The 25,580-nt window shown below is 34.0% G+C and overlaps 2 long non-coding RNA genes across 2 annotated transcripts in view; one reads left to right on the top strand and one right to left on the bottom strand.

Annotated features, from left to right (window-relative positions):
• Window positions 1-5,166, top strand: part of LOC140698274 (uncharacterized) — a 177,516-nt gene extending 172,350 nt beyond the window's left edge. Inside the window, exon 8 of the long non-coding RNA XR_012075937.1 lies at window positions 3,405-5,166. This is a non-coding gene — a long non-coding RNA (uncharacterized lncRNA). The remainder of the gene's footprint in view (window positions 1-3,404) is intronic.
• The window catches only part of LOC140698278 (uncharacterized), a 118,821-nt gene that overhangs the window by 71,824 nt on the left and 21,417 nt on the right, over window positions 1-25,580 (bottom strand). The gene's annotated exons all lie outside the window — the stretch shown is intronic.

Here is a 25,580-nt window from a genome sequence, read left to right on the forward strand (position 1 = left end):
CAAAGTAACTGTTTTTATTTTCCAACTTGTTCACTTTAATATTAGATGCTTCAGTTTTATAATTAGAATTTTAACTAAATCATAACAAATTTATTCCAAAGAATATTAGTCTGAGAAACATATTTTAATTCAAATTTTAAATACAATGCATGATTCTCTTTCTTTATACAGTAAATATATATATATATTTCCAAAAATAATAGATACATTAACTGTAAGAGTGGTTACTGTAGCATCAGAAGATAATGATCTATACTAAGTGGTCTGCTGATTTATTTTAATAAGATAAATGTTAAATCTGTAATTTATAATCTGATTCTGACTGCGTGGATTCAAAGCTTGCCTCTTTCATCTTATGACTAGGTAACCTCATGCAGGTCAGTCAACCTGTCTGCTCAATTTGCTCATTTTTAAAAAGGAGGATAATAATAATCACCAGGATTGGCATGAAGATGAAATTAGATTAATACATGTGAAGTTTTTAGCAAAGGGCCTTACATAAACTAAGTTCCTTATAAACATTAGCTACGGTGATTAAAGCTGGAAATCTAGATATGTGCATGTTAACTTTTAAACACTGGGTAAAATTAGTCATAGAAGAATTTGAAAAACTGAGAGCCATTCTTAGGGGATGGCTTATCTCATTTCTAAAGGGAAAAAAGCAGGCTTTTTGTATATTAAAAATACGTAACAAACAAATGACATTTAAACTAAAATATTAAAGGAGAAATCAAGGAGTGGAAAGGGAAAGATCATTTAAACAACTTTTTTAAAAAAGACACAGAACTTGGATTAATATATGCTGAAGATTCATGCTCAGTTTCATGGTTTCCTACAAAAACACCTTGAAAAAGGTATAGATATGAAAGAAATGTGCCATATAATTCTGTACCCTAGGATGCAGTTGGCTCTTACTTTTAAAGGAGTGTATTTTACAGAAGATGTGAGTATTCACAAGGCGGAAGCTGCTGGATTACCCTATGTATGGAGAAGCTCTCCATGATTTCAGAGAAGTTGGGCAGCATTTATGATGTGCCACAATTTGCCAGCTTGGACTTACGTATTAAATGAAAAGCAAAGAAGATGTGTTAAGCTTGAAAAATGATTGCCTTTATAGTGTTATTGCAGAACTCCTTCCCCAGCGAAGGCCGTAAGAGGGAGGACAAGAAGCCTTTGAGGCAGATTCTGTTCTAAATAGTGCCACCTGATTTTGTCTAAATTATTGAGATACTGTGTTTACTGGTTTCTTTCTCTACAGGTTTGGTTAATGATACCTATTTTGTCTCTATCTGGTGATAATAAATTAAGAGAGAGGAAGGGGGAGAAGAGTGAAGATTTGAAATAATTTTGAAAATTAAAATTGAGAGAAACATTTAAAATTTAATTAAAATTATAATATGAGAGAGGGAGAGGGAAGCAGTAGTGAGGGAAGAGAAGAAGCAGGAAAGGGAGGAAGCTGGAGGGCATGGGAGGGGAACAGAGAGATGCTGGAAATTTGGAAAGTAATATATACTTCAGAATGCTCTTTCGATTTAAAAAGATGACCCTAATAAGGGACTCTGGAGCTTCTGCTCCGAGATGGCAGGTTAAGCACACTCATGGCTTCTCCCTCCTAAGCAAATTCATAGAATTAAATTTTTAGTAAGCCAGAGAAAGAAAAAAATGAAGATGGGTTCTAACTGAACAAGACTATTAGCTCTGAAAGCACACATGAAAAAAAAAAATTAACCTCTTTTGTATTGTTAAGAATGGCTCCAATCTGTGGGTCCCTTACCCAAAATTGGTAGGTACTAGCAGTCTCTCTGGTGGTTTTTATTTCTACTATTTATTTGCAAATTATCTGTGCTGTTACTTTTTAGATCTATGTATTGTATATTGACTTTTTTTTCAGCTGGACAGTCTCTATATTTAATTGGTAAATTCATCCTATTCATCTTTATTGCAGTTAATAAAATATGTATGTATATTCATTTCTGCTTTCCTGTATCATGATTTAAAGTTTAACACTCTTCCATTTGCCATCAGGATCAATTCAGTTATTTTTAACTCTGTTATTCCATTTATTTATATTTTATTTGATGTTCTGTTTGAAGAACACTTCTATTTATTTGAAATTGGTGCATTCATGTTTATTTCTTTGATCATCACATTCACATTTTAATTCAGTATTAGCCCTGTCATCCCTACAAAAGTTTAAAAATCATGGATGACATTTTTTCCTTTATTTTATTTACCTTACCTCATTCCACTTTTTAAACTACAAAGCCTATCTTTCATTCAATTATTACTTCAGGGAAGTTCCACGGGTGGTAAAATTTCAACAATTCCTTGAATGTTTGAAAAATGTTGCATTTCCTGAGGATTGTTTTCTGCTCTTTTATTTGAAATACATATCTACATCTATCATGTACATTATAGATAAAATTATATGTATGAGTATTATGAAACTTTTAAAACATATAGAGAGAGCATTTGATGACCACCCAACTACTTATTACCCAACTTCAATAATTATCAATACTTTAGCAATCTTGTTTCATTTAATAATCTCACCAATCCTACCACAGCCTCCACACAAGTTTATGCTTTTTAATGGCCTGGAGTATTTTAATGTAAATCTTGGACATCATGTCATTTCAGCTATCATTATGCCACTCTAAATGATAAGAATTCTTTATGTATATAAAATCACCTGGGCATTATCACATCTAATAAAATTAACGATGACTACTCAATGTCATGTTTTATGCAATTTATATTCAAGTTTTCCAAGTTGTCTTAAAGGTGTTTTTTGACATGTGTTTTTTAGAATTAAAATACAAACATGATCCAAAACACGGCCTTTAGTTTTCTGTTGCTTAATTCTTTCTATTATCTAATAATTCTCCTTTCTTCCTTTTTTGTTCTATTTATTTTCTAAAGGAACTGGATTGTTTCTCCTTAGGGAAGTTTTACATTTCTTTGGGTATAATTTAATATGCTGTTCTATCTCTTTCATTTCCAGTAAACTGATTTATACACTTCCTATTGCATCACATCACAAGAAAACATGTCTGGTGACATGCAATTAGTGAAATTAAGATCAGTTTGTAGGTTTAGTGTTATTAGCCCGATCCCTCTACTATAAAACAAGTAAGTGGTTTTGCAAATCTGAATGATAGCTTCGGCCAAATGTCAAATTCTGGAATTTTTTTCCCCCAAATTCTAAGACTATTGTCAATTGAATAGACATAAATTTAATTCTCATCCTTTTCAATATTTTTCATTTGTATAACGATTTTAAGTGTATTTTTCATACCTTGGTGCTCTAAAATTCAATCACTGTGTGTCAAAATGTGAATTACATAAATTTTTTGTTGGCTGTTATCTTGACATTAAGCCATTTATATCTTTCTTCAATTTAGGATGATCTGCGAAAGGAGAAGAACAGATTATTGCAGACTTTGGCATAAGATTCCAGGCTCCTTGAGGCCACAGTATTGGACCTGGAAGCAATGAAAAATTCAGCTTCCTCACTGGAAGGAATATTCCAGTATTCCTTACTGGAATGAAAAAACTCTGGCATCATCAGGAAAGATAACTAGCCTGAAATTAGGAAGAGAAAACTTGTCCTTTAACAATTAGAGCTTGAATTGAAGCCAGTGATAAACTTAATCCTCATTATTTGACATAGCAAGAGAGCAGTAATGAAGAGGGGACCTTCATAAGCTAGATAAACATTCGTTCTATGACTGTATAATCCTGTAGGTGCCTCATTTTATATGCTTCATAGTATCGATTTACAAATTTGACTCCCTGCAGTAAAATAGTTTCCTAGACAAAATGCCTCTGAATATACTGCAGCCAAATAGAGATTTTAGAATACCTGAGCATCTGCAATATATTTACTGCAGGTGTTGGAGCGATGAGATATATATATGTAAGATGATTTTTAAAATAAGACATTTTGAAGATTACTGAAAATAGCAATGGAACAGATAGCTTAATTCAATATACTATCAAAATTTATAGAACTTAATTATTATAGGCTGTCAGAGTAGGGTGAGAATACTTTATCATGTGCCAGGGGAGGAATCTGAGTTGGCTCCTGAAATGTGGTTCAGACTTACATTGGTTGAGGAGAATGGAGACCCCAGTGGGCGTGTTAAAGGAGGAGGACTAAACGTATGTTCAGAGAATGTGGTTGAAACTATCAGCCTGAGAGGGACGGCATATTTTAGAGTCTAAGGGCTCTGAAAAAGCTAATTTAGTCTCCATTTTTGAAAACCTTGAATGTCAGGCAAAGAGTGCAATTTACCCTGTAGGCAAGAGAAAATCACATTTTTGAGCAGGGTCATGATGTGATAGAAGATGCATTTTAGGAATATTGACATATCAAAAGTATGAAAAATGAATTGCAAGATGGAAAGAGAATGGTTCTAGAAGAAGGATGGTTCTTCAAGAAGAATGGAAGCTATCCTCGAAGGGAATTTAGCCTGCACAGGAATAATAAAATGCCTTTTGAGAAACTGCTGAATACCATTCGGGCATGCAGTAAAGTGGAAAGTAAAGAATTAGGAACCGATCCTAAATTTTTATCATTGATGAGACTGAGTTACTAAATATTTTGGGAAAAGTAAAGGAGTCATAGCCCTCTACTGATAATAATAAAATTAAATTAGGGTCATTTTATCTCAGAAATACATAATTACTCTTTAAAATTGAAAAAAGCTACAGTTTTAGTAATGTATTTTATTACATCCCAACTTAAACTATATATATATAGCTGGAAAAGTATAAAGATAGATCTGAATATATTTTACCTTTGAAGGGGTCCATATTGCTTCTGTATTTAATACAGATAGATATCTTTTCAGTAATTTGTATGGTTTCAAGAGAGAAAACATAATCCTCTCTGTGTTGAGGGAAAAAGTATCTGATATTTTTTCAGTATTAAAAAATATATTCCTCAATGAAATGAAGAATGTTTTCTTGAGAAAATATAATAGACTTTAATTTGAGGTAAAATATTTCTAATGTAATTCAAAGAAGTAGGAGAAAAACTCTCTTGTGAGTAACAGATCTTTCCCTCTGAGATCTCCCTGGGATTGTCAAAGATAGGTAAAGAATGTTAGCCAAGCTTTATTTATGGACCAGAAAGCAAACTGCATTAAAATATGTAACACAGAGTCTTGAGACTCTAACAACATTTATGTCAGTGCATATGTCACATTTCTCTCTCTTGAATACAAGCTAAACCTTTCCCATTCCCACTGTCAAACTTGCCTTATCATGATTTCCATAATATACAGGAGATTCTAAGAGCGCAAATTACATCAAAATACACTTGTGTATAATGTACTAAAACGGGAGCCCAGAATTCATAATAAAGCCACCGATAGTCAACTTTATGCATAATTCAGGAATGTCTTCTCCTTCTATAAACATTTTTTCCTCTTCAGTTGAATCCTCTGATTGCTTCATGGTCCATTTTTGCTGTGGCTGCTCTTGATTTCTATGTCAAACTTGTAATTAGTTGAGTATCTTTTTTTTTTTTTTTGCTAAAATTTGTTATACTTGGCATACATATTAATCCTATAAGTCAATTCTCAAAATATACTCTATATAGTCATTATGCATGATGTCTATGATTTTGGTTCAAAAACTGCAATTCAAACATATTATTTTTTCTCCTTTTGAAAATTCACATGGAAATGAAAGAATAAAAGAGAGGGAGATTTTGATCCAGTGTAAACAAATATAAAAATAAACAGTCTATAATGAGATCCACAGGTTAGTCTTTGATTTTTGGGTTTTTTCTTTTTTAAAATAAAGATAAATCAAGATTCAGAGGAAGATCAGAATTTTGGCACTTTTTGTACATGAAGAAAATAACTCGTGAGTTGATAGCTCCCCAGCTGAATCACAGACAACCTAATTATCTGAGAGGCAAAGGCTAAAAGTAAGGAAACCTGTAGAATAATTTCTGGAAATAAGGAAAACTCGCAATCGTGTGACACTTTTGCAAGAACTCCAGTGTCTAACACATGGGCACATCAGGGTCAAATTTCTAATCATTCAAACCCAGCCTCCACTCAGCATGTATAAAATACAGAGTAAAGTAAGTTATTACCACTGAAACAGCCATGGAAAGACACCAGTTGGGGAAGGGGCGGTCATAGCCCAATTAATTTCTGATGCCACGACAGTATAGAAAAGGAAATGTCTAAGACGGCAGTTAACATTTCTATGTTCCCTGGCATTAGGTCATTTCTCATTTGCCACAGATTACTGGAATATCTTATCACACACAGACCTTCCTGCGATGGATAAAGGTAGAGGGTAAATTTTGATGCAGTTGACAGGAAGATAGCTGAAGCCTCTGAGTGAATTTAGGAATGCAGAATGCCATGCATTTCACAGTAAATTTAGTATGCGCGTCTTAATGAAAGAGAAGCGTTGTGTGTCATCTGGTCTTAGGAGGCACTTCTCTAGGTAGAGAAATAGGGTATGTGTGTGTGTAAATACTAATTACTAGAACAAAAGTTTTCAGTAGATATAAAATCAACTGTCTTTATCAGCCTAATCTTCACATCTAATGAACTTGCAATGTAGAAAATAAACATAAAAATATAAATATTCAATGTTTTTCCCTTGGTGGGAGCTAAAGCAATGTATTTCTCCCCTCAAAGTTGATACTGAACAAACATAGTTGTTATAGACTGAATTGGATCCCCCCAAGATTCATTATGTTGAAGCCCTAATCCACAATGTGACTATATTTGGAAATAAGGACAAAAAAGGAGGTAATAAGGGTTAAGTGAGGTCATGAAGGCGGGACCCCAAACCCATCAGACTTACATCCTTATAAGAAGAGGGAGAGAGACCAGATCTCCCTCTCTCTCTCCAAGCACCCCCCAGAGGAGAGCTATGTGAGGACACTACGAGAAGGCAGCTGTCAGCAATCCAGAAAGCAGCTTCGCTGAAACCAAATGTTCTGGCACCCTGACCATGGGTTTCTTGCTCCAGAACTATGAGAAGATACATTTCTGTCGGCTAAGCCACGCGACCTGTGTTGTTCCGTTATGGAAGCCCAAGCAGACTAACAGGGCTCCTTCCATCGTGATGACCTTGCAAAAGAATTCAGTGAAAATATTTAATAGGTAGAGACTGACGATGTGGATTTCTAGTGTGTCCTTCTGTCCCATGGAGGTTGAAAAGCTAAAAATGGCATTTCCCAGACTGCACTGCAGACTATTCTGCATGGGAATTAGGTCTGAGCAATGAGGCGGGTTATTTGGAAAGCAGAGGCCAAGGTCATCGCTTGTGCTGTCTTGGTGCTTTTCTGCCGTCCTCCTGATCATGGGGAAGGGGTCTATTCTGTAGCCGTGTTCCAGGGTGAGGTCACAAGCATCATGAGTCTAGAGACACAGTTGTAGGGGTAGGAGCAGCTGCTCCCTGGTCCCTAGATTGCAGCCTCGACGGTGTTTTTGAAGGTGACAGTCACAGCAGAAACTTCCTGATTATGTACACACTGAATTGTAGCCAATGTAGTGACCACCCTTCATTTTGGTCATTCCTGTGGCTTTTTCTGGGAGTCCTTCCTTGAAAGCCAAGACTACATAGACTGCTTTCAGTTTTAAATATACTGAAATAACTTGTTCTTTTTATTCATGGGTAGATATAGGTTTCCTGGGAACTAAAATATAATTTAGGAGACTTATTAAGAAAAAATACAAAATTAAATATATGAAATTAAGTATAAAATAAATTAAGTATGAAAGTAAAATTAGGTATGAAAGTACTTAGAATGAATAAAAAAACATAAATTATAAGTTTTAAAAGCTGACAAATATAATGGTTATCACCAAGCATAGAAAAAAATAACCTACGTTTTAAAAAATGTCCTTAATATATATCTACATTGTCTTTCCTTTATATTTGGAAGCATACACTCTGATCACTCCTTATAACAAAAACGTTGTAATACTTCTATAGAGATAACATCGAAAGACAATTCATTTTTGCCTTTAGCATAGTTATTTGAATATTCTTTTCATTTCTGATATTTGTATGCATGCAACATCATTTCACCTAAAGATATATCCATTGTTTGTACCACTGCTATAGTTTTGTGCCCCCTACAAACAGGACTTCTGAATTCTATTTAGAAGAATTTTGAAGAATTTGTATTAAAAAAGAATTTGTATGTCAAGTATATTTCTAACAGAAAAGAACTTTTGTTTCATTTACAACTTGATGAGAAACAAATCCCAATTACACTTTTGCACACGATGATGGGAAGACTTCTCTACATTTCAACCCTTGTTCAAGCCTGTTACTGACATTCTTCTAGTGACAGAAGCCTTGATATAGATAATGACTCTGCACTTTCATAGGGTGATGACAGCACTATTCTGAGAAACCATTCCTAAACTGGAAGACTTAGCAGTAACTTAACTGGAAGTGAACCACTCAAATACATCCCACTAAAGCTAATTTGAACGTGTCTTAAATTCAGCTTATCCATAGATAGAGCCCCATGTATAATGGTGGGGGACAAATGGATTGGAAAGGGGCAACAGTATTACCATGTATATTAAATATCTTTATTTGGAAAACTTTTAAAGACAGTTGACCAAGAAAATGTAATGTAAAGCCGTCTCCTAGAGTCTTAAAATCTGAACAAATGAGGGCTTCTAAAATTTCCTTAGCCTCAAGATAAATCTGCCTCTGAGCACAGTCATCCTCTTTCTGCTTAAAATAGTCAGTGGTTTTCACTTTGTTGAAAATGGACCCTGACTGTTAAGAGACAGAGGTAGACTCAATTATTTATATTTATATATAAATATATATGTATATATAAAAATCTCAACAAAATTAATTTTTAAAACATCATAAGTAAAACTAAATGACAACCTATAGAATGGGAGAAAATATTTGCAAAAGATGTGACTGACAAAGGCTTAATTTCTAGAATATATAAACAGCTCATACAATAAGAAAAAAAAACAAACAACCCAATCCAAAAATGGGAAGAAGACCTAAGTAAGCAATTCTCCAAGGAAGACATACAAATGGCTAACAGGCACATGAAAAACTGCTCAATATCGCTAATTATCAGAGAAATGCAAATCAAAACTACAATGAGGTGTCAGCTCACACCAGTCAGAATGGCCATCATTCAGAAGGCCACAAACAATAAATGCTGGAGAGGGTGTGGAGAAAAGGGAACCCTCCTACACTGTTGGTAAGAATGTAGTTTTGTGCAGTCATTATGGAAAACAGTATGGAGATTCCTCCAAAACACAAAAAATAAACTTATCATATGATCCAGCAATCCCACTCCTAGACATATATATGGAGGGAACTCTAATTCGAAAAGACACATGCACCCCAATGTTCATAGCAGCACTATATACAATAGCCAAGACATGAAAGCAACCTAAATGTCCATCAGTAAATGACTAAAGAAGTTGTGGTATATTTATACAATGAATACTACACTGCAATAAAAAATGATAAAATAATGCCATTTGCAGCAACATGGATGAACCTGGAGATTGTCATTCCTAGTGAAGTAAGCCAGAAAGAGAAAGAAAAATACCATATGATACCACTCATACATGGAATCTAACAACAACAACAACAACAAAAAGACACTAACGAACTCATCTACAAAACAGACACAGACTTGCAGACATAGTAGACAATCTTATGGTTACTGGGGGAAGGGACAAATTTGGGAGTTTGAGATTTGCAAATGTTAACCACTATATATAAAAAAAGATAAAAAGCAAATGTCTTCTGTATAGCACATTCAATATCTTGTAATAACCTTTTATAAAAAAGAATATGAAAATAAATACATGTATGCATATGCATGACAGGGACATTAAGCTACACACCAGAAATTGATACACTGTAACTGACTATACTTCAATTAAAAAAATTATTTTAATCTGTGGCCATCTCAATTAGAATGAAACCAGACTTTTCAACATGGCTTAGAATTTTCTGCCAGATGTTTCCTATTCTTTTCTGAACTCATGTTTGGAAACCATGCTTACTATACACTACCAGCATTGGCCCTCCTCTCCTGCTCAATTTTGGCAAACCGATTCCCACTTGAGGAGCTATTGTTCCTGTGAACCATAGCCATGTTTTGCCAACAGAGTAACCAGCAGCCGCATGTGGCAGCTTTATTTTAAATTAATTGAAGACAATTAAAACTTATTTTCTCAGCCAAATAGCCACATTACTAATGCCAACTGACACATGTGCCTAATCGCTTCCATATTCGACAGCACATATTTTGAACGTTTCCCTCTTTGCTGAATGTCCCACTGGACGATGTTGGTCTCGAGTGTTCTGCCTGGTATTTTCATGCAGATTTACTGTCATCTCCTTCCATGAAGCCCATCTAGTCGCTATGGCTACTGCTGAATCCCCTCCAGCCACTATCTTTCAATTATATCATTTTCCCCTCTTTGCCATTTATCACTATTTCTTACTTATATATGATTATTTACTTGTATACTAATTATTTTGTTCTTTGTTTTGGTGACTGGGTATGTATGTTTCTATGTAAGAGATACATCCCCAGCATATTCTTGAATATTGCCTTGTACATATTACATGTACAAAATTATTTGTAATAGAATGAAAGAAAAGCAGAATCAATTAATTCACTGTCATCTTGCTATTTAAAAACAGGAGATACTGCTTTCAGATAAAAATAATATGATAATTAATGAAAATGAGGTAGTGAAGCATGTACATGGTACTGTAGAAAACTGAATCAGCCTAAAGAATTTTTTAAATAAGTTAAGATGTGAATTATGAATTCAAACTTAAATTTTTAGGTCCTGTATAAATATAGCAAGCAGCAAAGGAAATTATTATTAATTTTATTCACCTAGAAATTACCTTTATTTTATGTGATGAAATTTTTTTCTGTTTTTATCATTCTCTGCCTATCGTTTGTTAGTCCTCAGCAAACTTTTTTCTGTATTAGTGAGGCACTAAATAAAAGAATACATATGACTAAATAAAATAATCTTCCCTTGTTCTGTTTACTAAATACTTTGCACTTAAAATATTACTAGAACAAATCGAATATCTTAATTAGCATTTAAACAAGAGACACAGACATTTCAGTTATGCTGTTTGTCTTCAATATTTGGAAAAATATTTTTATACATGTTAAAAGTTGCTTAGTCAATCTATCTTCACTTAGCTTATCTAAAGAAAATGAATTTGTCCCAAGTTTTTTAAACTCTCATTCTATGATGAGATGAGCCTTTAATCAGTCTATGCTGACACTGTAATTTGGCTATTGTTTACTTCTACAATTTATTTGTTGCTTTTCCTCTGTCCCTTTCTACACTTGCCACATAATGGTATCCTTACTGTCTTTCAGTGCCACAACCAAAGAACACCTCCTCAACGAAACAGTATAGGTAGAATGAACTTTTTCTTTCATCAGCACACCCAGAAAAACATTGTATCTGAACTCACTTTCTTAACATTTAACTTACTTGTTGGTAAACATGACTCTAGATTATAAGTCTTTCAATAGTAATGAATGTCTCCTATGCATGTATTTATTTGTTAGGATCTGCACACAGTCAGCCTTTAATAACTGTTGCTATATCAAATACTAGTGCATCATGATAACAAATGAGTGTTCACACAGTTTTAAGACACAAAATGGTCAGGAAGACAGCTTTATATCTAATAAACACTTTACTACATGATGTATTTAATTACGTATTTAAAAATCTATTGCATGTGAAAGCATGTCTGTAGTAGGCATTTGTTGGAAAAGGAAGTTGTTATTGCCCCCTATCTTGCAGTTAATGTAACTAGAAATGTAATTTTTTCATGCTTTCTTTCCTCTGATAACACACTTTTCTTTCTACCACAGCTACTAGTTTATATTTTCCAAGTCAATTATTTGCTTGGCACACTATACATTTAGCTACTTTCAAATCCCTCAGCACACAATTCTCCCCGAGTGCCTGACACTGATAATCCACTACTGAAGGCTTTCCTCATCTCTGGCTGAAGGAGACATGTAAGGGGAGAGGAGTTGAAGTAAGATCTAACTCATTCATCTTCCACCTTACAAGATATACGTATTTTTTTCTCATGGGTGCTTTAATAAATCTGATTTTAATTAGAGTATAATGTTTCATAGAATCTGTCCAAAACAGAGATAAACATGGTATTTTTTCTTAGTTTGATTTAAATAAGTATAATAATTATAAAGTGACTAGATAATAAAAATTTAAATTTTAAATTTTTAAAAATAGAAGCCACAAATCTTCTATTTTCATACACTTGACAGAAAGTAAGCCCACAATTAAATGCTCAATGAATGAAAAAAAGAAAAAAGAAATTTAAGAAGAAAATAAAACATGACGTATATTGAAGCTAATTTCATGAAAATATATTGTTAATTCCATATGAGAATAATTGTTACTACTAATTTCTTCTTAATTATAGTTAGGCACTGAATATTGTGTTTAAGATGTATATTTGTGGCTAGTTTTCACTGTCATACAAATCTGTGTGTTTGCAGTTAGGGTGGTGAAAAGAGCAAAATAATATGAACACTGCATAGTCTTCATAGAGGTCAAGTAAGATTTGTTTCCACTAATTAACATCCAATTTGTGTTTTTTTTTTCCTGAAGCCTGAATCAATATTTTAGGTCATTCAAATACTGCTTACTTAAAATATTATATAACATTTGATACAGAGAATATAATATGTTACTGCTGCACACTTATTTACTGTGAGATACTGAAGAATTAAGAAGACCTAATTAAAATACCTCTCACCCTGATGTCTCCTTAAGTACTCTGCTTAGATCACAAATTTTGCACTTAATCCATAACTTAAGATCTGTGTGGCAGCATGCAAATGTTTTTGCCAAAATACCAAACCAATTCATGGAAAAGATATTTTAGATGGATACTAAATTGTTTTGTTATTATGCTATGTTTTTGCTACTATAAACAATTGTTCTGAACATGCTTTTGCATTAAAGAAAGAATCACAATGACATAGGTGAAAGGTGCAGAGATGTGGTATAGTCAAGACCATACCCTCAAGTACAAAACTCACAGACGAAAGAATAATAACAAATCCAGGGGCTCTACCCAAGGGGCGAGCAGTCCAAGCCCCAAAATAGGCTCCCCAGCCCGGGCTCCTGTACTAGGAAGCTGAGCCCCTAGAACATCTTGCTTTGAAGGCCAGGAGGGCTTGCATGTGGGAGAGCCAGAGCACTGCAGGAAACAGAGACCCTGCTCTAAAAGGGCACATGCAAAATTTCATGTGCTCTGATCCCAGCACAGAGGTAGTGAATTCAAAGGAGCCTGGGTCAGACTCACCTGCTGATCTTGGAGAGCCGCCAGAAAAAGTAGGAGGCAACTGGCACTCCTCCTGGAGACACACACATTGGTGATAGCCATTCTGGGGAGCTCGTTCTACCATGAGGCCACTGGTGCTGGAAAGAACCATTCTGGAGTCTTCCCTCTAGCCTTCCACCAGTAGGCTGGCAGCAGCCCCAAGGTCCCCTGGACCTGCAGCCAGCTACATCAAGACCATGCCCTGTGCACCAGTGGGCTGGCAACCAACTAGACCAGGGGGCAACCATCCTACCGCTGTGCCCACAGTAGTTGGCCCTGCCTCAACACTAGGGCCCATGTAGCCAACACGGGGGCACCCCTAGGGTATACAGCCCTGGTGACCAGAGAGGAGTGTGCTGCTGTGCCCTCCAGTACTTCTCCTACATAAAGCCACTTCTGCGAAATTGGGAAATGTAACTGATTTACCTAATACATAAAAATAAAGAAAATGAGGCAAAATGAGGCAAAAGAGGAATATGTTCCAAATGAAGGGAGAAGACAAACCCCAGAACAAGGAACAAAGTGAAATGGGGATAAGCAATCACATCAAACATCTTTTTTGACCACAACAGTATGAGACTAGACATCAACTATATGGAAAAAAAAACCTACAAAAAACAGACACATGTGGAAACTAAACAATATCCTCTTAAACAACCAATGAGTCACTGAAAAAATTAAAGACAAAAATAAAAAAATACATGGAGACAAATGAAAAAGGAAACACAAAGATCCAAAAGCCTATGAGACACAGCAAAAGTATTCCAAGAAGAATGTTAATAGCAATACAAGCGTACATCAGGAAACAAGAAAAAAATTCAAAAAATTTACCCTTACATCTAAAGGAACTAGAAAAAGAACAAACAAACTTAAAATCAGTCCAGGAAAAAAAATATCCAAGCAGAAATAAATGAAATAGAGACTAAAAACAAAATAGAAAAGATCAATGGTACTAAAAACTGGTTCTTTGAAAAGCTAAAAAAATTGATAAACCTTCAGCCAGATTCATCAAGAAAAAAAGAGCAAGGGCCTAAACTTATAAAATCAGAAGTGAAACAGAAGTTACAATCAACACCATAGAAATACAAAGGGTTATAAGATATTACCATGAACAATTACAAAGAATAAAGTGGACAACCTAGAAGAACTAGATACATTGAAACTTACACTCTCTTAAGACTGAATCAGTAAATTAGAAAATATAGAGACCAACTAACAGTATGAAACTGAATCAGTAATAAAAACTTTCCAACAAACAAAAGTCCAGGACCAGACAGCTTTACAAGAGAATTCTACCAAACATTTAGAGAAGAGTTAACACCTATCCTCAAACTATTCCAAAAAAATTTAGAAGAGGTGCTTCCATTCTATGAGACCAGCATCATCATGATACCAAAACCAGATAAAGACAACGCAAAACAGGAATGAGCATGCTAAGAATATTTCCAGAGAAGTAATGTATCGATTTCTTATTATTTAAATATCTTAAAAATCTTTGGCTATACAAACAAAAACAATAATATAGTGTAGGATTTATAACAGTTGTAATGAAAACTATAGGAAGCAACATCAGAGTTTTGAAGGGGAAAACAGAAGTAATGTAAGTTTCCCAATCTATGCTTAAGGATATATATTGCTTAATATCACTTAAAGGGAATTAAGTGATATATTCCATAAATCTTAAAGCAGTTGCTAAATTAATAATCACAGAATAGTAGTGAATAAGTTCCAGAGAAGATAAAATATAATCATAAAAATACATAATTAAAGAGGCATGGAAAGAGACAAAATGAGGACATAGTACAGATGAGACAAACAGAACACAAACAGCAATATGACTTAATTACAACCAACTGCATCAATATCACACAAAATATAAACGGTTTAAACTTAAAGGCAGAGTTTGTAAGACTGAATAAAAGAGCAACACACCACTAACTGCATCGTATAACAAATACATTTCAAATATAAAGACTTATAAATTTAAACCTTTTTTGAAGTTTTGTTTTAAAAAAGTGTCTTTATAACTCTAAGCAAAATAAAGCTGGTATAGTCTTATTAATAAAAGAAATAGATTTAAAAGCAAAGAATATTGTCAGAGATAAAGATCATTTCCTAATAATAGAGTCAGTTCATCAAAGGACAGAACAATCTTAAACTCTACTTACTTAATAAAAGATTTGTAAAAAATTTGAACCCAAATCAGATAGATTTGGAAGATGAACAGACAAGACCACAGTATAGTTAGAGTTCAATTTTCCTTTCATTAGTTACCAAAAAAAAAAAAAGGCAGAAAATTAGTTACAGCATTAAAAACCTGTATAATACTATCAACCAACTTGAACTGACATTTATAAAACAAATGTCTACTCAACAACTTGAGTTTTTGTTTTCCAGAACATAAAGAATATTTACCAAGCAGATCACATTGTAGGCTATAAAACACACTATGTTTTAAAATATTCAAGCAATATGGAGTATGTTCCTTATCCACATAAAATTAAATTAGGAATATTTTAAGAGTAATAATGTGCTTCTATACAATCCATAGGTCAAATAAGAAATGAAAAGAAATTACTGGATCTGAATGAAAATAAAATATTATGTCAAATTTTTGAGGAATGTGATGAAAGCAGTAATTAGAGGAAGATTTGTGGCACTAAATAAATTAGCAAAGAATACTCAATATTAGGAAAGAACTCAAGATGAATACCCACATCTTCCATTTTAAGAAATAAGGAAAGATGAGCTTAGCAAATACAAACTAAGTAAAAGAAAGAAGCAAAGATAAATTAAGTATGAAATAAACAAAATACAATAGGGAAATCAGTGAAATCAAAAGCTGGTTCTTTGGTAATATCAATCAAAGTTGATAAATTTCTAGCCCTAAATATCAAGAACACAGCGAGAAAACAAAAACTACCAATATAAGGCATGAGAAACAGTACAGATTTTACATTCATTAAAGGGCAATAAGGGAATGTTAAGAACAACCTTGATGAATATATTCTACCACTTATATGAAATGGAAAAATTCCTTGAAGGACCCAAACTACCTAAACTTACTAAGAAGAAATATATAACATGGGTAGCTTGATATTTATGATAGAAATCGAAATTTTAACAGAATCCTTCATACAAAGGACACTTCATGCAAAGGCCCAGATGTTGTGACGGCCTGAAACTACCAACTATTTAAGAAAGAAATCATATTAAATCCACGCAAACTTTTCCAGAGATGCAGATGAGGGAATGCTTTCCAAGTTATTCCGTAATGCCAGTATTACCCAGATACCTAGACTCAACAAAGTATTATAAGAAAAGTAAACTGCAGACCAGTATCTTCATAACACTGTTGCAAAAATTCTAAACACATTTTTAACATTTTGACTCCAACAATCTATAAAAAGGAAAATGGGTTAGGGCCAACTGGGATTTCTCAGGAGTGGGGTATTTGTTTAACACTCAAAAATCAATACATGCAATTGACTATGTTGAAACTTAACAAGAAAAATCATATGATACTCTCAAAATAGGTAGGAAAAACATCTTCCAAAATCTAACATTCATTCCTGATAAAATAATTTGAAGGAATCTTTTCTATGATTAAAAAAAATGAAACAAAACTGTGAGTTAAGAACATACAAAATGGTCAGTGACTGAATGCTTTTATCCTAAAATCACAATACAAAAAGGATACTGGTTTTCACCACTTCTGTTCATAACTGTATTGGAATTCTAGTCAGTGCAATAAAGCAAGGAAAAGAAAACAGACATTGGATTCGAAAGACACTGAACAGTGTTAATGTATACATACGATTGTGTAGAAAATCCAACAGAATGTACAAAAAATCCACTAGAATTAATAATTATATTTAGTGATATTGTAGGATACAAGGTTAACTTATAAGAGTAATTTTTCATTCTATTTATCACCAACAGATACTTGGGAAGTGAAATTTAAGGGAAAAAAACCACACCAAAATAGCCTCAAAATATAAACACTTATGAATAAATCTGGTATATAATCAACTCAATACACCTGAAAAGATAATTTTACAAAATCCAACTACCATTCCTGATTAAGATCTGTATGAACTAGGAGTAGAAGGGAACTTCCGAAACAAGGTAAAAATATACATGAGCGATCTACAGCTGCCACTTCGTATAATGGTGAAAACAATGACACTATCTTAATAGCAAGTAAGGATATCAACTCTCATTATGTCTGTTGATCTATTCATATGTGTGTATGTGTGCTTATATATGTATATAAATTGTTACCTATACATTTATACACACACATATATATATTATAGTAAAGTTTACAACTGTTAATGACAAGAAATATGGTGATCCTGATTCTACTAATCAAATAATTATAGATGTTAGGTAAGTATGTAGCTAGATTTAGAAAAAGGTAAGCAGGTTATAAAATATTCTTTCTTTATACAATGTTTAATTATTATGGTACTTGTAGTCAAAATACTGAGGCAAATCAATAGCAAAAATGAAAGAAATATCCATGAAAATATGTCTTTCTATGCAAACATGTTAAAATTTTGGCATAAATGTCAGAATGAAAGTTTAAATTGTACAAATTTTCCTTTAAAATATTAACCTATCTCATTTGATGCATTATTTATACAAAATATTGTTTATATGGAATTCAGCACGGTGTAGAGAAATGCATAGTATCTAAGAGATGATGGTATGTGTGCAATATTGGGATTTGTGTTTCAGTATTCAGAGACTTAATTTCCTGATTTACAAGATTACCTGACCATTTATTCCACAAGTTTTGTTTGGTTCAATATAACTTTGGGTTTTGTTTATAGAGATATTAGATGGCATTAATACTGACAAAAAAGCATAATGGAGGCCACAACTTTCAAGTTACAAAAAGTTTAGAAAATACTCAGTATGCTTAAATATGTGTAATTTATTGATATGTTGTTAGAAACACAAACTCTACCCTTTGATAATAAAAATTAAAAATTTCGGTAAGTATATCTTTAAATTACTGAAAAAATTTCTCTCAAATGTTTCAATAAACTAAAAAATAATCTGCTGGAATATTTCACTGACTAGGTAAAGATAAATTCATGTCATGACATTACTTAAATCAGGTATTAACATTATTGTAGAAATAAACTGGAAATCTTTATTGTTTTGTTTTGATAATGCTAATATTTATGTTCGAGCACCTAGTTTCTGTAAAGACAAATATTCAGTGAATACACTAGGATGATTTGTTGGAAGCAGTAGGCAATCTGAAGAACTAATGGAATGTTGTTGGGAAAATGACAGCTAAAGACATAAATTGGAGCTGTCAGCATGGTGGTAATAATGCAACTGCAAACTCAAGAGGAAAAGGTCAGGTAAGAATAGCAAATAAGGGCAGAGAATAAGTCTTATTCAGATTAAGATACAGTAAAGTGTCACTTAGCACAGAAGGAAACATGCTTTGATGTAAGACTACAAATATTACAAAAAGAGGAACAAGTGATAAAAATTTACCTAGTCATTGATGGAAAAATAAAATGAAACCCTTGTATTCCTTAACTAAAAATTTGCTCTGGATCACCCATAGATCTGATCTTCATAGTGGAAGTAAAATAAAATACAGTTTTAAATAGTCAAGGACGTTCAAAGAATGAGAAGTAGAACAGATAATAAAGCCATGAGTAAAATTACTTAGCAGGACTTAGAGCTACAGATATTGATAATTATGTCATCCATATATATGGAGCCTAAAAAGCAAATGCTAGGAGTAAAGTAAAAAGCCGGAAAGAATTAACCTCCACATTAGTAAATCTAATATTTAAAACTTTAAGGGTATGTTTCAACAGATTATGTCTTTTCCTTTTGTCTGAATGATAACTTTCAAGTAAGTTAATGCTCTTCTCTATATGAACTGTTAATATTTAGTTGTCTTTGTGGTTAGATACGGAAGAAAAAGAATATGAAGGCAAGGATGAGAAAAGCCATTTTACTTTATCATGATGTAATATCTTACTTTTTTAATTAAAAAGTAATACATTAATTCAGGCTATTCCATCAGTGGCTTGTTGGTTTGTATGCCTTTTTTAAAGTAACTCCAAAGACATGATAATCACCCACAAAAAAGAGACTAGGGAAGTCTTTGATAATTGATATTGTAATAAAAGAGTAGTCACTACTTTTAGAATAACTAAAGTGCCACTAGAGAAAAATATATGCATATAGAAAAAATATTTATTGAAAAAGACATTGTACTGCAACTAAAGATGAAAGATGAAAGTAAAGATGAGAGCTGCAAATAAAAATGCAATCCCTTTAAATATTTTTCCTATTAATTTTTAAGCAAATAAAGCTTGCTTAGGACTTCAGTTGCATAAGAACCATCCTATTCCTATTAAGGAATTCTTATTAAGGTTTATTAAGGCTCAGAATGATGACTCGTTGTCTCTCAGTGAGATCCTGTGGGGAGGAGGGGGTTGGCCATTCTTTTCCTCGTGGTCTTGGCTAGGATGCTAGAACAAGTCCAGCTGTAGACTCAACTGTGGGTGCAGTTACTGCTGTTGGCCAGAGACTTGATTTCCTTCCAGTGACCTCTTCACATGGTTGCTAGGAATGCCTTAGGGCATTATGATTGGGTTCCAAGAAGATACATTCAGGAAGAAGCATTCAAAGAGAAAAAAAGTGAAATTGGTCAGACCAAATAAGGGAATCCACATAGGAGAGAACTTCCTAAAGGACTAGACACAGACAAGCCTGGTCACTAAAACAGAGAATTATTAATGTTCACAATGACAGCAAATCACCATCCTTAAAAAAACAGATTTAATTTTTATAAATATGAAAGTCTTGAAACCTGGCTTGCTGAATATAAAAAGTAATTGATCTAAACAATACTCTTGTATTCCCTAAAGGGAAGGGAGAGATTGTCAGAATGATCAAGTGAAGAGACTAATTTCTATATGGTTCTAAAGTTATATACACAAAATATTATGACAATTGACAGGTGTTTTGAGATTAGTGAATAATCTCCCAAGGCAAGTAGGTTAAACTGTAACAATTAGATGTGAAGTTTTGATGCATGATGTTTAAAACTTTTATTTTAGAATATATGTGGGTAGATATGATATGTAGTGATTATATGTTAAGTTGATCTATATTAATATTGAAAACTTACAGCTCTACAAATAGTCAAAGATCAAGACAATATACAATACCATGCAAACTAAGCAGTATATAAACACATCAAAAAATAAGTAGGGGTGGGGACGATATAGCTCAGTGATAGAGGGAGTGCTTATTATGCATGAGGTCCTGGGTTCAATCCCCAGTACCTCCATAAAATAAATGAATAAATAAAAATAAACCCAATTACCTACCCACCCCCCAAAAAAATAATTTAAAAAAAAAGTGAGAAGAATCACCTCTCTAGTCATGTCATTTAGGTGGGATATTAGCATTTATGGTTGAGCACATGAGAAATCTGACTCTTCAAGCATTAAATGCAACTAATAGTAGTGCAGAAATGCAGAGAAAGCTATGAAGTTGGCATGGACAATAGCACAGGAAAAAGCAGAGGGGATAACATCCGGGGTCACAGCAAACATTATGCCCTAGGACTTTCCGGTAAGGGCACCCCCATCTCCGCCTACAGAGAATGCAGGGCTGCCCACAGGCATTGACCCTGGAAGTCATCCGTCCCATCACTGCCTCCCTAGGACACGGTGTTGCCCCACTGCTGTTCTACCTGCTTAGAAAATGATTACACTGTGGTCTGTGTTCGGGTTGCCACTGGCTCCCAATTCGAAGTCTGGTGTGCTGACTCCTTCCTGTACAGTGTGGTGGCCCTTTTTCCAACCAAGACTTTATAGGAAGAAAATGGGGCTTTATGACTTTTCCCTTTCCCACTTTCACTGAAAAGCCCTCTTTTCCTGGACCCCAAAAAATAATAATAATAATAATAATTTTGACAAACTGAACTATTTCTCCTTTTCTGGAAGTGCATTTCATTAAATTTTTTTTTAATTCTTCACTAATTCAAATATAAGAAAGAGCCTGGTCTTACAAATCTTCTCTTTTAGTGTATAAGGTTAAGAAGGATCAAGTCAATTGGACAATCAGATTAGCTGAACATCCCTTCGGTTTTATAATAACATTGAGGTTCTGTCTCAGACCTACAACAGCAAGAAATGAAATGCAAGTCAGAAACAATGATAACAGAAATATAGCTTTTATTTTCTACAGAGTGGAAAATCTGATAGAGAACACATGGAATGTTCTCAAAATTCTAGTTGTTAAAACAGTTTTTAAAAGATTCTTATTCTTAATATCTCTAAATATGTGCATTACAAGCAGTTTCTCTCAACTAGGCAATTTTTTAAATTAACATGTCTCTAAAATCGTACAAAATAATGTTTTACTTTCTTTATGGTGACTTTTTTTTTAATTCAAGCACATTTGAATAAAATAGTAAAATACAACAAATTATTCCTGTTGTAAGTTAGCTTTGAAGAGATTCAGAGTATGCCATCCCAAAATAAACCACTCTGGCACAGATTATTATGAGCTGAAGGCAACTGAGGAAACAACTCCAGTAGGAGCTCTCTGTTCCCCTCAAGCCTGCCTGAAAACAGAACATAAATTCGCCTGGTGAAAGTTTAGCCCCCTCCCCTGCTTTTGTACCAAGAAGCGGATGACAAGCTTATCACTAGAAGTTAAACAGCATCTAGAAAGAATCCACACAAACTTTACCAACTAGCCCTGATCTGCCATTAGTTTCTCTGTGTATTCACCTTTCCACATTTGCCAGAAGCTCCAAGTCCTTTTCCTTTGTCTTGTCACTTTCTACAAAATTATTGTTCCATCTTAAAATGCTTATAATGCATTTCATAAAATGCTATGTAAGATCCAAGTTCTAACCACCCCTTTCAGTGTGTAAGTTTCTCCCACATGAATGCACACTGCACATGTTAATAAACTTGTGTTTGTTTTTCTTTTGTTAATTGTCTTTTGTCAGTGTAGCTTATAGGGCGCTAGCCAAGAAACAAACCTAGGAAGGTAGAGGGAACAAATTTTTCCTTCTCTGAAGCTTGAAGGTAGATCAGTACACAGTAATGGAAAGAATGTATTGTAAAGTATTTTTTAAATATATGGCACAGAGATGTATAACCTGAATATAATCACGAGGAAACATCCAACAAAAACAGAGAGAACTTGTACAAAATAACTGACCAGTGTTATTTAGAAAAGTCAAGTGCACAGACAAAAGTGGACTGAGAAATGTTCCAAAATAAGGGAAAAGAAAACATGACAATTAAATTCCTTTACACACAGAAAAAAAGGCATTAGGGAACAAATAAAACAATTTGCATATGATCTATGCATTACTTAGTAGTTTTATATTGAAGCTATCTTCCTGGTTTTGATCACTGTACTCTTGTTAAATAAGATGTTCGGGGGAGCTAGGTGAAGAGCACATGGGGATTCTTTGTACTAATTCTGCAATTTTCAATAGATCTGAAACCATTTCAAAATTAAAAGTTAAATAAAGTTGAAAAGAAATGAACACACAGCATGAATACTTATGATAGTTTGTAGTTGTGCAGCTCTGTAGACCATTGTTCCTTGTAACCAGGTTAAATGAGGAATTGGACTTTACTTAGCAAAAACATTCCACATATTGATGTAAACTTTACTCCTGGTGTCTCAAATTTTCACAGGATTCCAGTCAGCAGTGGGTGCAGTTAATGGGTTTTCTATACACAGATATTTTAAGGTACATTCAACATGAAATGTGCACTAATATATACTAAAGATTTTTCATTTATACGTTCATTTTCAGTAAATATCTTAATGATATTCATTATATAAAAAGTGAAAAACTAATCACAAGACTTTCTAAAAGAAGGCAAAACTAAAGCAAAGATATTTGACCTATGTCTTCATTTCCCATAAGATAAATTCCAAACCCCTTATGAACAGTGTATTGGAAAAACTGAGATGAAAGGATAAAAATTTGTGGCCTGGCAGAAGGGTTCAAGAAGCCTGAACCAATGCAGATGCTCTGAAGATAAAACAACGGGATGAATAAGGGAGACACACTGGTGTAAAGTTTCTGAAGACCGTGTTTCCCCTAGAATTGAAGGACAAAACAATTTTCCACTCCTCACTCTATTTAGGGTAATTTGTTTCATCCCATCCTGGTATCAGTCAAATTCTGTGACTTTTTGTATTTTTGTTTCTGTTTACTGAAAGTCTGAGGCCTTAAAAATCAATATGATATCATTTATATGTGGAATCTAAAGAAAAGGCACAAATAAACTTATTTACAAAACAGAAACAGACTCATAGACATAAACAAACTTATGGTTACCAGAGAGGAAAGGGGGTGGGAAGGGATAAACTGGGAGTTTGAGATTTGCAGATACTAATTACGATATATAAAATAGATAAACAAGCTTATACTGTGTAGTACAGGGTTCTATGTTCAATATAAAGAAAAATAATATGATAAGGAATGTATGTACATATATGTATGACTGAAACACTATGTTGTACACCAGAAATTAATATAACATTGTAAATTGACTATACTTCAGTTTAAAAAAAAATATCTAGTTAACAACTTAGGCAATCAAGATTTTATCTTCACATAGGCATTGTCTTCCCTGTTTAAAGTTCTTTCCTCTCTCATTTACCCTGGGTCTGAGGGAAACGTCAGGCAACATTATCATGCAAGGAAAGGGTTCATGTGCGTTTGGGCCCCGGTCCTTCTCTGTTGATTAACGTCATCAACTTCTGTTTTGGAGAGGACCTCCAATCACTGGTTAAAAGTCTGTAGATAGTCTGGTGTAGATCATACTTGGCAGAAATCCCTGGGAGAATCAGCTGGATGTACTTTCTGACACCGTGTGTCAGGGTCACGATGGCCCCATTTCTTTGTCCCATGCTGAGATGGTCTCTGAGAAGTGGACAGACCCACTTTTATGAAACCCCTGTACCTTCAGGGCTGAGAAGCTGATCGTAACCTGTATCACATAATTTGAGGACATCAGCAGACCGGGGACAAGTGGAAATGGCAACCTGTCCTCTTCCATCGAATGACACCCCCTGCCATCTCTCTCCTGTTATCTCCCACCTTCCCCTCCATTCAGACAGGATGTGTAATACAGAGACTGCCTCTCTGAATTCCACCTAGGAAGGGAAAGTTAGCTGATCTTCCCTGTCCCTTGGACACAAATCATCCAGTGGGGAAACCTTCTCATTTCCCACCCAGCATTCTATCTAGGCTAAAGAATGAGCCTTCTTTTATGTGCAACGAATTCCTACTTTGAGTTTTATTCTCGTGTGGATGAAAAGAACGATAATAAAGTGGCATGCTTCAATTAATATTTAGTGAAAGTAATTTATCACTTTGAATAGTATTCCAGTACTGAGATAAAATGACAGCATTGCTTCCCCTGTGTTTTTTGAGAAGAATTGTAGATTCAGATTTATCTGAATATGATTTCCCCTTTCCATCATCCTCTCCATTGGTATTCTCACTGGACTGCCTTATCCTCTCTTCTCACATAATAACTTGGAATGATCAAGGGAAATCCTTTTTGTTGAGGCTCAACATCCTAAACCAGGATATTGAGCACAATTGAAATTTAAATGTGATGATGTGCTAGTATATGGAGATGATGGAGATGGGACAGGACTGCTAATGGTTAACCCCTCCTTAGCAGGTTTATTTGGCAGGTGTTTGTCTTCACAGAAGCTGAGTTTTATTTAGTCTTGACTTATTGGGCCTGAAATTGTTAGAAACACTTCAGGGAACTCAGCTCCCTGCTGTTCAAATGGCAAGGCTCAGTAAATGAGCTCCTTACGTAGATGTAGCACATGATGCTTTAGACGGCACGATTACATTTTAAAACCTTATAAAAAAAAATAGAAGAAGAAGAAAGAAAAAAAAATCACAGGACTAGGTTTTCAAATGAAAATTAGTATCAGTAGTTCACAGGAGGAACAAATAATTTGTGAAGCTTTATCATGAAGACATTTGGGATCCTTAACCATTTCACTTTTTAATACTTAATGTCTTAATCCTCCATTAATATCATCATATTTGGATGTGTTAGGACACACCAATTTATTCAGACTTAACAGAATCAATTAGGTATTCTGAAATAATTTATATTTAA

This window comes from Vicugna pacos, chromosome 9 (genome assembly GCF_048564905.1).
Source record: "Vicugna pacos chromosome 9, VicPac4, whole genome shotgun sequence".
In the NCBI taxonomy this organism is placed as follows: domain Eukaryota; kingdom Metazoa; phylum Chordata; class Mammalia; order Artiodactyla; family Camelidae; genus Vicugna; species Vicugna pacos.